The 13,094-nt window shown below is 35.1% G+C and overlaps 1 protein-coding gene across 1 annotated transcript in view; it reads right to left on the bottom strand.

The window, feature by feature from the left end:
* The window catches only part of ARHGAP15 (Rho GTPase activating protein 15), a 698,771-nt gene that overhangs the window by 537,346 nt on the left and 148,331 nt on the right, over positions 1-13,094 (bottom strand). The gene's annotated exons all lie outside the window — the stretch shown is intronic.

Genomic DNA, 13,094 nt, shown 5'->3' with positions numbered 1-13,094 from the left:
CTTCTCCCTGAGCTTGCACCTATGGCCTCACGGAAGTTCTTAAATGCCAGCTGATGAAGGATGAAAACACTCAAGCCTGATTCCTGAATAGGTCACTTCAGTACACTGTTGGACATCAAAAATATGGACTGCAGCTGCACTGCAGCCCTACCCTTGGGTGACCCTGTAGGCCAGTGGTGAGGAGAAATCTTTCCATGGGGAGAAATATAAGAAGTGAACTTGTTTGGTTAACTGTAGAGAGCAGGGTAGCCTGAGGTAAGCACATAGACTGATTTATAGAAAGTAAAGAGTGGTTTTGTTTGCCAGCCAGAGGCCTGGAAGGAAATAGTCTGGAAGATTGAAGATAAAGAAGTCAGTGGACTTAACGGGAGTGGGCACAGGCCGTGAAGATCATTGGTTTCAACTTAATGTCTTAACGTCTACCACAGAGTGAGAGAGTCATTTCCTAGGCAGGTTGATAGGGAGTCTAGGGGTCCCCAAGGAGAGAGGGGTCTGGAATTCTCAAGGAGGAAGAAAGGACCAACTTTTTTCTTTCTCCACATTCCTTAGGATTATATAACAATAATGTATCCTGCCTGAGGACAGTCTTTGGATTAAACCTTCTGGCTAATTCTGTAATCTTAAAATGTAAATTATGGGAGTAGGTCTGATGAGGTCTTTACAACCTCCAGACATTCTTTGGAATATATAACTTCATTGTTAACACTAGCAAGCAGGTACTCTTTCTGCCCCCTTCTGATGCCTATGTCAGAAGCTTTCTCTATCTCCTTTATACTTTAATAAAACTTTATTACACAAAAGCTCTGAGCGATCAAGCCTCGTCTCTGGCCCCGGATTGAATTCTTCTCCTCCGGGGGCCAAGAATCCCGGTGTATTCTCGTGATTCAACAACAACCTTTCAAGAGTAAGTGTACTAGATGACTTAATCAATTGAAATCCTCGAACTCTATCTTTGGATTTCCCTGGTGGTTCAGAGGGTAAAGAATCTGCCTGCAATGTGGGGAACCTAGTTTTGTTCCCTGGGTTGGGAAGATCCCCTGAAGAAGGGAATGGCAACCCACTCCAGTGTTCTTTCCTGGATAATCTCGGGGACAGAAGATCCTGAAGGGCTACGGTCCATGGGGTCTCAAAGAGTCAGACGTGACTGAGCAGCTAACACTTTCACACGGCCTCTGTCTTTAGCCAATTGGAGCTTGTATAATACACTCATGAATGGAGTGGCCATGGTAGCAAAGATTGAGACTATGCACAGATCCCAACCTATGGCTCCCTCTCACCAAAGCTGACATAATGCCTATCACTGCTGATCGGCTCAGGCTTCTAGCAGCAAAAGCACAAGTGAACCCTTCAAAGAGACTACCCGGCCACCTGATAGAAACTGACTATATCAGAGCCCTTCCTTTGCAAGTGGATCCTTAAGATCCACTGTTCTTACTAAACAACATACTATTTGGAAGCAATCAACCTAATAAAATAACCAATGACTTCATAAAATCTTAGTTAAGGTGGTAGCTTGGGGATAAGACCCTGCTTGGTTAGGGTGTTATATTCTAAGATGCAGTACATACACACTGAATCAATATCTGATACATGTTATAGTGTCCATAATAGTTAGAATGTATGAGTCTAAGGATCAAGAGAGAGAAGCAGGAGCAGCTCCTGTAGAAACCCATTTGCAGCACTGATGCTTTTGACTTTTGCAACTTGGCTTGGCTAGATGAAAAATTCTTGTTCTTGGGATGGGGGATGAGTTTGTTTTTGGCAAAAAATAGTAATGGAATCATTGAACTTAAAGTTATAATCACTGGTGTTTAAGAAGGGCTACTCAAGCGGGGGACCAACAGGCACACAAAATAGCTGCTATACTCATCAGGATAATTGGCCCTATTATGATGAAAAGGTGAAGTTGCTTCTGTACAGTGGGAGTCGGAGAAATGATTCAGGAACTCAGGGAATTCATTGAGATGTATATTGGTGCTTCTGTGCCCGGTGAGAGCAGTGAACTGTCTACTGCAGCAAGCAAAGCCTGGAAATGTCAAAAAATTAAGAGCTCAAATCTGTCAGGTCTCAAGGTGAGGAACATCTAGAATGAGTGGCAGAAGAGGTAGATGATGAACATCAAATATGGCCTCAGACACAGTAGTGGTAGAGGAGTGTAACTTTTTCTACAACAACTTTTTTATTAGCTCTTGTTTACAAACTGAGGCCGGCCACCACCTTGGTTAACTTGAGGTCCAAGTCACTTCGAGCATTTTCAGAGGGGATTGCATCACATACTTCTCGCGTCCTGCCTCACACCCTCGGGGCTTTACCTGTGACACCAGCTGCAGCTGGTGTAAACAGTTCTGCAAGGGCTTCGAGTCCCTTTGTCCTGACTGCATCTTACCTCAAGCATATACCATGTGTCTTTCCCTTTCTGCCACAGATATTCTCTAGTGTATGACGTAGGACACTAGAAAGAGCCTTCTTGGTACACAGATATACACATTCAGTCTGAAAGTCAAAAAGATTTAAAGATACTATTCTGTCCTAATCCAAAGGGATGAAAAGCTGATGAACAAATGCACCGTCCTGTTAATCCTTGGGTGAAAATTCTGACAGATATTCTAGACACTTTGCCCAACTCAGTAATGCCCCTTGTCGTGCCTTTTCATCCTACTCTGTTTCACTGGTGCTAGTTTCGAACTCCGGCTTTCTGGGATTATCTCCTAAATAAACTAGTTGCAACTCAATTCCTAATCTCTAATTTTGCTTTGATGGGGAGCCCAGCCTTAACCAGAGGGCATACATGGCCAAACTCTTTGCTTAAAGAGAATTCCAACCTAGCTCCCTATGAAAGGAATGGACCATTCCTCCACCGAGATACAGCTGTCACTGTCATAAAATTTAGCATAAACAAATACACCATCAAATGCCCTGCTATAAAATGTAACATCTAGCAATTATGTACTAAAGGATTTAAGGTGACATCATTCATTACAGTATTGAATGATTCTCCTGGTTGGATGGGAATTTAGTGTTAAGTAGCTATAAAAGCTGTCAAAGGCAAATGTTATTGAAACAAACATTAGCAACTTATGACTACAACCTGGAGCATCCTGACCGTAACTACTATTTCTCTATTATGGAACCATTAGAACCAATACAGGTTGTATCCAAGATAATTAGGAAAATAATTTACTTGAAATTTTATACTTATGGATGGAAGAGACTGGGGCATAATCATTATCATTTTCACTTTCTTTGTAAAGCTTTATTGTTGTTTTTCACAACCTATTCCTAAATAGAGACAGAGGAGGGGTAGGGAATTTAGTAATCACTCTTCTCAGGGAAAATAAGCAATGTTCTTCCATGAGTCAAATTAAATATTTTGAGGAAGAAAACATTTTAAGTGGCAAAAGTAGGTATTATCAAGGGTAATATCAAGTATGCAGTCACAGAGTGAAAATCTTAACCAAGAATTTAAAAATAAATTCCACAGTCTTACTTTAAAAATAGGCATTTACACGTTTTTATTTTTTTGGAGAGGATAATATGCATTTGATATTATGATTCTCCCAAGTTAGTGCAATGGCATTTTGTTACCTTTACTAAATTATAAGGTGGTTTAAAGATGTAGGCACATATCTGGTAAAAACTGAGTATTAACTATTAAATACCATCCCTGAGAACTCAGGATTGAATTTCAACTTTCCTCCTGGGGTAATTTTAACTCATTATTTCCTATACTCTTCAAAGACTTGTGATCTATATAAATATCCACTTTATTGATCAGGAGTCTCATTGCATACAATGAGGCATTCTACAGTTATTAGAAACTTACAACATACCCTGAAGTTGCAAAGATAATCTCATTGCTTCTGATTAAGAATGTGTTAATGCACTGTTGCTCAAGAACCATCAAAATTTCTTAAATTACATTTTAACTATATTATTTTTTATTTAAAAAGTGTAGCATGAGCTGAGTATTTGTCATTTAATTTGTAAATTCATGAAGAAAGATGACTTCATAAGTCTCTGAGTCATTAACAATTAATCAGATTTATTCAATATAACAATCAAATGACTGGGAAGAAATGTTGAATTTTATGAAGCCCTACACATTTCTCTCTTTTGATGTTGTAAATTATGTTATTTCCAAAATCAAACTCAGTGAGTGGTAACTTAAAAAAAATTCATGTTTGGATCCAAAAGAGGGATTACAGTATCTCACATACATTCTTATTTAAGCAATACAGTATATATTTAGATTCAATAAATCTTCCTAATATTTGACTACATATTTATTTTCTAACAGAAATGAGTGTTGATAAAATTCATCAGTCAATAACAGCCAAGAGTAACTTCCTTACATAAGAAGTCATGGAACATACACTTTCATGTTCAGGATAAAAATCACACAAGTATGTCATTGACTCCCCTGAACCCGCCATTCCATGACAGGACAGAGAAAGGACTGCCATCAGATGAATGGCATCTGGGCCATGGTATTTCAGGTTTGTATTTTAATTATTCCATAAAGCGAGCCCTCCACTGAACGCCTCGCCAGAGCACCCAGCCAAATCAAATCAGCGAAGTTGGTGTTGAAACGCCAACTCGCCACCAGATGGCAGCAATGCTTTTATGAATAATGCAGCATTATGTGCAGTCCATCTAAGATTTTCTGTGTTAATAATAGAACAATCCTTACTTTAGTAAAAGATTTGTTCGTAATGAGACCAGCCATTTTTTTTTCATGTCACTAGTTATATTTTGTGGGATCTATTTTCTTTCTAGAATTACAGCCCCCCAAAATATTTATTTTCTTACACATTAAACATTAAATTGCTGTCGAATTTCATTTTGATGTCGTGGTAGAAAATGCCTGTGGCTTGAAACAAATATTTTCCTTTCTGATGGACAAATAACATCTGTGGTTGTAAATGTTCCAGTGTAGCTGTCAAAAGAGAAGGGTTTCACATAATTTCCTGCCACCCTCATCAGTACATCTTACACATCAAAAGGGCGTACTCGAAACCACCCTTTGCATGATTTGATTTAAAATCTATCACAGATCTCAAATATCAGAAACTTGTATTCTACATGATCATGGGTGTGAGAAAAAGAAGCATTGTTCAAATTCAAGTTTTTAAAAATCCTCTCAAATTATCAAGGTCTATATTACTTGGGAAGAGAATCCTCAATATCAGTGTTTCTTTCCCTTTTTGAGCTGTTTGCACCATTTGTTAATTTTCCCACTGTAAATTTTGTTGGTTTGCACATGTTCACCAAGGAAGTCAGACTTAGAATTTCTCCTAGTGCTGGAAATAAAATGTTAGGCAAACTGGTGGGATGAAGGCCAAGGATGAAGGCCAAGCTTTCTACTAAAAAAAAAATTCATCTAAACCTTCCTTAAAAGTGAATGCCCCTTCCTTGTTCAAATCACCGCATACTGATCTGTTATCTGAAAACAGTTTAAACAGCTTCCTTCCTGATTCCTCCCAGGCATCAGGCATTTCATTTCATCCTTTCACTTAGGTCATCTCTCAACATCCTGTTTTGTTAAGATAAAAGAGCAGCCTCCTCTCTTCTTTAAATACCGAAACTCTTTAACTGTCCTGGAGTGTTCATAGCTTTGGTTTTGAATATTTGTTTTCTACTAAATTTTTAGTAGCATATTTACCTCATATATATAGAGACTGCATAGATTCTACAAGTGGCTTCTCCAGTTCTCTATGAACACTGGCATTTTCTTTCATTTTAACCTTGGTTAATTTTTGTCCTTGTGTACATTTCAAACCTTTGTTTATGGATGCTTGCTTTGTTATTTTCCTATATTGCTTTAAATACTGCTCTGAGGTTTGAGAGTTCTGCTCACCACTGCCCAGATTTTTCTCCTGCTCAGTGGCTTATGGTATACAAATGCTGTGAATATATATTCTCTTGCCTTCAGATCCAGCCTCATTATCTTATGTTTCTAAAAATTGAATGACATCAACTATTTATCTGCCAGTGATCCTACACGATCCAAAAGCACTCAATTTTATTTCACCCTGTGTCATCCTTATGGACAAGCTATAAAATATGATACCACCCACTGACCCCATCTATTATGTACCAACTTCAGGGATTAAATCCTTCCTTCTTCCGGAAGAAGTCTGCTTGCTATTTAAAAAAAAAAAGAAAAGAAAACAAACCCATATTCATCATGAAACAAATATCGCTTCTCTCCTTTAAAATACAAAATAAAAACTTTGAAACAGATATAAAAAGGGAATCAGTTGGTTTGAATGTTGTCTTGCTAGGATCAATGTAATCTTTTGTACTTAACAAGGTGAAAATTACAAGTGGAAAAACAGTAACGCTTAATGATTCTGATTTGATACCATGAAATCCCTCATTGGCACTGGTGGCTTTTGCTCAGGTGGGTATCATGAAGTCCTAGGTTTGATTCCACGTAACTCAGTTAGCCACACTCTGGTTCTGTGATCATGGGGACCTGCATTGTTAGCCCATGTAAGGCTCAGTGACCAACACACCAGTCGGACCAAAACATTAAGAAACAGAGCACGTTTCATAAGAGGAGGGGATGTAAATCATGATGTCAACAAATGAAGAACAGCATGTTGCATTTAGCTTGGTGTCAAACTAAACTCTAGAATTTATTCCAAATGGACAACTCTTATCTTTGAGCAGATGGAGCCAGCCCCTTAGGTAATACACACCTATCCTTTTGCTAAAACATTAGAAGTATAAGAAGCCACACTGACGTTTTCTTTTTCTTTTTTTAAAATTTTGACTAATTTTATTTTATTTTGGAACCTTAAAATCTTGGTTCTCTTGCTTAATTTTGGACTGAAACTTACTAGTGTGGCTATTGTCAATCTTTACTCTCAACCAGTAGCATTCTACTCTGATGATAGCTTAAAAACAAATGAAGAAAGTGTGATAGCATTGTACCCTCTGATAGTATAACACAGAAGCTGTGCAAATGAGTCCATATCTTAGACTACCAAGCCTCATGGCATAACCAGTCAACATAAGCTTCCTATTATTTTCTTTGATGACACACTCACATTATTAGTATTTTAACTCTATACTTTAGATTATATCTGTTTTTTTTCCAGACATATTTATTATTTCTGAAAAGATGAATCAGAAAAAAACAAAACAAAACAAAAAAAACAGACAGTGGTTCCCAAGTAGCATGGGCTGAACAAATAGTTGTGTTTTTCATTTGAGGGATTTACTTGCTATCCATGGACGTCTTTCTATTTCTCTTTTCATCAGTCAGGTTGTTAACTCTGAGTCTCACCTTGAGGTCTTGCAATCTTTATTTCCTGCCTCCAGACTCTCTCCTTTGCAGTGAAATTTACACACTCCTATATGCTAATATTCTTAAATCAAGTCCCCAATTATGAAAAATTATCTCATTGCATTCATCAAAATTCTTCTGTGCAATCCCACTGGCAAAAATGAAGTCAAAATCATAAAAATAATTCGCTCTTCCCCTTCAATCAGGGAAAAAAAATGTCCTGGTATCTCATCAGCAGAATAAAAAGATTTACTATTGTCTCTTATTTGGGGGCATAGTTGTTGCACTTGTTTCTAAGTTCCCTTTTTCAAGATCCTCTTAGTAACTTGGTAGAGGCTTTTCAGCCAAAATGCTTTTCTTAAAGTGTTAACTGGGATATGACATTAATTAAATAACTTGCATTGATTAAATATTACATTAATTATACTCTTTGTTTATAGACTAGGATACTAAAAATAATCTCAGTTTGAGAACACGTATTCTTAGACAATGAATGAAGAGATTTTCAGTGGTGCATTTCACCTTCTCCTGGTTAAGTTCACAAGGCAGTACAGAGAATACGTGCGCAGCAGAGACCCTGAATCGTATTTCAGAGAGACCTACCTCTCCTACCCATATTCTTCCCAAATCCACATCTGGAACTGTTCTCAATGCACTGTGAGATGATGTGGTTAGATGATGAATTCAACCCAATCTTATTTATCTTAAAAATCAATCTTCTGAAGTTGCTTTCAAATACAGGACTGCTTCATTTTAACCTTAACACAGACAGGAGGCAGGTGAGTTAAAGTTTATCTCTTATTTCTTTGGTGTGACAAGCTGTAAGCTGAAGGAGGGATCCTACCCTGGGTTCTACTTAAAGTTACAACTGACAGCGCCAAAACTGGAACACACGTCCCTAGACTCCTGTGTTCTCTCCCCTGCACCTTCTGAATGATGGATGAATATCTAATAGGTAGATAAAATGATTGGGGACAAGCAAGAAAGGGAAAAAAACTGTATGAGACATTAAGGCTGCTCTTACTCTGGTTTATTTTTAATGCCATGCCTTTTAAGATACTGTGAGTAATTCTCTAAAGTGAAACCAGCTTTACTCGAAATCTAATGCATATATGAATGTGAAGAATCATCCTTTTGCATTTAGTCTAACTACAAGCATTGAAAAATGAAAGAGAAAATTGGTAAAAGCTCAAATTTATTTTAAACCATCAGTTTTAACAGAAGGAAATGGATAAAAGCAAAATACCAGTAGTTTTCCTTTTGGCTTAAAATGACATTTTCCAAGATATTATTAAATTATCTTTGCATTAATAAACTTAAGTAGTACTTAAAGATTTTAAGCTAAGACATATTCAGATCAGGAAGAGCAATCAAATTATGTTTAAATGTAAAGCATATCCATGGACAATATTACATGAATATGTTGAATATACATTATAGCCAGAAGACTCCATCCAAAGTCACAAAAGAAATACAACTAATGATAAATCTATTCCGAGATTTACTTCTAGGGACAGAACCTGCTCCCTTGAGATATTTTTATACATTAAAAAAAGAATCTCAGATCCAAGAAATTTGATCATGATTTTTGTTGAGGTAATAAACTGGTGGTAGAAGGGGGGGAAAAACAGACTTTCATCTTGAGTCATTTAATTTTTTCTGTCTTAAAAGCAGGCAATTGATAAAGTTTTAATTGGTCATAATTCATTAAGAGTAAAAATATCTTATTTAAAACATGTAATGTGTAGATGAGCCTGTTACATGTTTATGGGTGCATTTATTTTTAATTTTATTTGAAAGGCAACTGAGAAAAACTGAGACCTAGTCACTTCTAGCTCCAAGAAAAGGTTTAATTATTTCCAATGAGTAATCACCTACTGGTGTAATGAAAAGGACCAAGAAAACAGTATATTTCCTATTCTTTACCCTCATTTTAAAAAGTGACTGGAGTTGACACTCAGAAATCATCTTGGAGTACAGAGCCTATAATAGTGGACACAATTTCTTAAAAAAAAAAATTATGACAGTGAATTTTGTGTTTTTATTAAAAATTCAATTTTAGCCTTAATAGTAACCATAGCGCTGGTTAAAAGGTATATCCAGTCTTATGGTTTAAAAAACCAGTATAGGATATAGTCTCTACATTTGTATATTCTTTCAGGAGGCAAAATTAATTTACATGACAGGATTAAAGAATATTCTAGTACTGAATTAAAAGGCATTGGATTAATTACAGTGCTTGGGACCATCATATTTAACAAGGGGGCAGCTCCTTAGAGGTTGGGAATGTTTCAGAGGCGAATTATCTAATTATTTGAGAGCAATATCGTGAACTCCTTTGTCCCAGACTTTTAAAAACCTTTAGCTCAGAGAGTTGTATGTTCAAAAGAAGGAAGGAAATCTGAGTGAAAATTTTCCTTCTACTTTGAAACAAGAAGATATCAGAAGTTTAAAAATTACTTATTGTTATAAATTGTTTTGCAACCATTTTCCCAACTGAATGTTCTGTTAAAAAGCTTTGTAAATGCTTGATGTACCCGTGAGGAAAGAGAAGAAGGTGAAGAAGCACCACTCATGTTACAGATGCCGCCTGACAACACTGCCATCCTTTCACATGGTTTTATTTAGTTATTACAACTCCCTCTCTGTAAATGACATTTAGGATTATTTAAGATTATGTTGTAATCCTTTTAATCCTCAGTGCTTTAAATTTCAGGCTAAATACCAAAGAGCAAACTAGCACTTAGCAGGAATGTTTAAAACATGTGATTTGAACATAAATCTTTTTATTCATTCTTTCCCTGATGAAGACCTAGTGTTGCTCTTAACTAAGAAAACTTGTACCACAGTTCATTTCAAATCATTCAGTTGCTAAATGCTTTCTCAAGCTACATCAGATTTGCGACGGTCCTTGACAATTATGCTAAACGAAGAATTGAACAAAAGTTAGAAGCAATGAACATTTATTACTTTAGTTTAGAATATGTATGACCTTTTTTTTTTAATAAGTGCAATACGTCTTTCAGTGTTAGTGTGTGAGAAGAACAAGTGTATGGGAAGAATCACTCTATTTCCTAATGTCAAGCTATTAGATGTGGATTTACACATTGACGTATACATCATATATGCATACATCTATATACAATTATACTTTTTAAATACATTATGATTTGTTTAAGTATGCTTTATAACAGAAGTTGTTAATAATTAAAAAATATGTTATGTATTATTAAAGTCAATTAGGAAAAACTGTTCTATTATAAAATAGGCAGATGTTCTTGAACTCAGCCAGTGAGTATCATTCTGATTTACTAAGAGTAGCTGAATAAGAAATCTAATTAATTAATGCTGTCACAGTTATGCTATCATGTACCAATCAAATAAGAATGAATCTATATCAAGAGTTTTTAATAAGACTATGAAAAGAATCTGACTTTTAATACAAAGAAGGAAATGAACAATTCAAATGTCCAAATGACATATATGAAGGAAACAGATGAAATCTTTCCATTCTTTGTGTCACAAATGTTTGCTTTTGAGTCTTTCAAGCATATCTTAGGCATGTGATTTTTTGTTTGCTTTTCTCTTCATTTTAAGTTCATCTTCTCTAGAGACATCGTAATTATGTGGCATATAATTGCTAATCCATCAACTTTTTCATGACAGATTTCAAATTTTAAATTATTTCTAATTTTGCTCTTCTTTGATTTTTCTTGAACCAAAAATCTCAATAGTCATTAGATATCTGTAATCTATAATTCATAGACTGAGATTGAACACCATGCCTAATTCAAACTTGGAATTCTAAAGCTATTTCTGATGTAGCACATCAGCTAAAGCTGTGATGGTCTTTTTCAGTCAGGAAGAAATGCTTCATTATTCTGTAGGTAATGAAACCCTTGTACACACACACTCACACACCCAACAATACCTTAGTACCATGTTTTTGAGATATAATCATGTTTATTCTGATCATTTGAGAGTTATACCAGCTAATGTACCTAATCAAATATTGATGCAAGTCATCTAGATTTAGCTCTCTGGCAAACCCTTTCTGATGTTTTTTCATTAACAACTATAAAAGCTATTTATATTGTTCCTCTCAAAAGACTTACTTTCATGGGTTGCCACTATGGATAGGAATTAGTAAATTTTACCTAAGCTTATGTGTTTAGGTGATGAAAAGATTTCAGCATGACAAGAAAACCACATGATTCAGCCTAAAAAGAATGAAGCAGGAAATGAAATCTTAATCTTTCTTTAGTTTTATTATTCACAACATCCTTATCATTACTTCTTGTTTTTCTAAACTAAAGGGTACAAGACAGAAACCGGTAACCTAGACGTAAGAAAACCGAAGTCCCCTGAGCTACTCAGGTACCTTACAGACAAAACTAGCTGGTAAGATTTTCCCCTCTGGAAAACTAATACAATGAGAATAGTTTTAATATTTTTGGAAGTATCTACATTCAGAAATATGAAAAATGAGTAAAATATTATAACAGAGGTAGCTAGTCACACTCAGAAAATGTTAGGATGATGCATATTATCAATACAGGTGGTTTAAATATATATCTATACATATTACATCCATAGCTTTGTAAAATTATACTTGGATATTTTTCTTCTATATTCACAGCCTGTATACATCATTCATATTTGAGTATCATCCTCATTTGTGATCTAATGTAACTATAAGGTTAACAGAAGAAACTGAAAAAGTCATCCTTAATTCAACTCTGACGGTTTGTTTCTTTATCTAGGAATTATGTCAATATCAAATTTTAACATCTTTATTTTGCAACATTGGTAATTAGGATGCTAAACTAACAACACATAATAAAACTAAACCCCTTAATTCACCTTATCCAGTTCAGAACTAGCCATACTAATTATTTATGTTGTCATAGAGGCTAGGATTATAACACCAAATTTTCTTACTTACAGCAGAATTAAAAAAGCAAGAAATTGGGAGAGAGAATATACCACTGATCCACAATTCCTCACTTCAAAGCACAATTTAATTTTACTTCTTGATTCTGTAAATTCACCTTCTAATCACTTTTGGTTTTAGTCCTTTGATTTCTTGGCAAATATTTTTAGTTTTCTATATTTTATTCCTTTTTTTTTTCTTCTTTCCTTCCTTCTTTCCTTCTTCCTCTTCTTTGGGTTAAAACAAAAACAAAAGCAAAAACTCTACCCTATAAAAATGAATGCCTAAACAGAATTCAACTATAATCAGAAAAAATAAGTTATTCCATAATATGTTGAAAGTGTTTTTTTTTTGCTTTTTCATTTTTTTAATTACTACGAGTCCAAATTATTTGGCTAGACCTGATTAAGCATCTGAAAAATGCAAAAACAAACTGGACATCAGGTTCTTCTTCCCAATGAGAGATCAGATAAGAAATGTCACCTACCTATTCTTCTATAAGACCCTATACATTAATTTTAGTGATGCATTTAAGAATAGAGTTGATTTTTCTTTAAGGGCTAAAATGGTCTTAGAATACATTTAATACAATAATTATAATGATTTAGTTCCTACTAAATGATGTAAATTCTAAAACAAACCTATAAAGTTCTGGGTTACTTTGGATATCTAAAAATAAATTAAATGTCATATAAATACAGAAAAAAGATCAACTTCTGTAATCTGAAGTTATTAATTGCCAAAGGGATTTTAGTAAAATCATACATGAAATATTGTTTTCCCATTTCCTTTCTTTGAAGGATTTCATCTGGTTCTTTCCATTCAAAGCAGCATGATTGAAATTATCAATCAGTTATTTTTTCAAAA

Source organism: Bos mutus, chromosome 2 (genome assembly GCF_027580195.1).
Source record: "Bos mutus isolate GX-2022 chromosome 2, NWIPB_WYAK_1.1, whole genome shotgun sequence".
Classification (NCBI taxonomy): domain Eukaryota; kingdom Metazoa; phylum Chordata; class Mammalia; order Artiodactyla; family Bovidae; genus Bos; species Bos mutus.
Note: the sequence above shows the minus strand (reverse complement) of the source record. Positions and strands in the feature narration are given on the sequence as shown.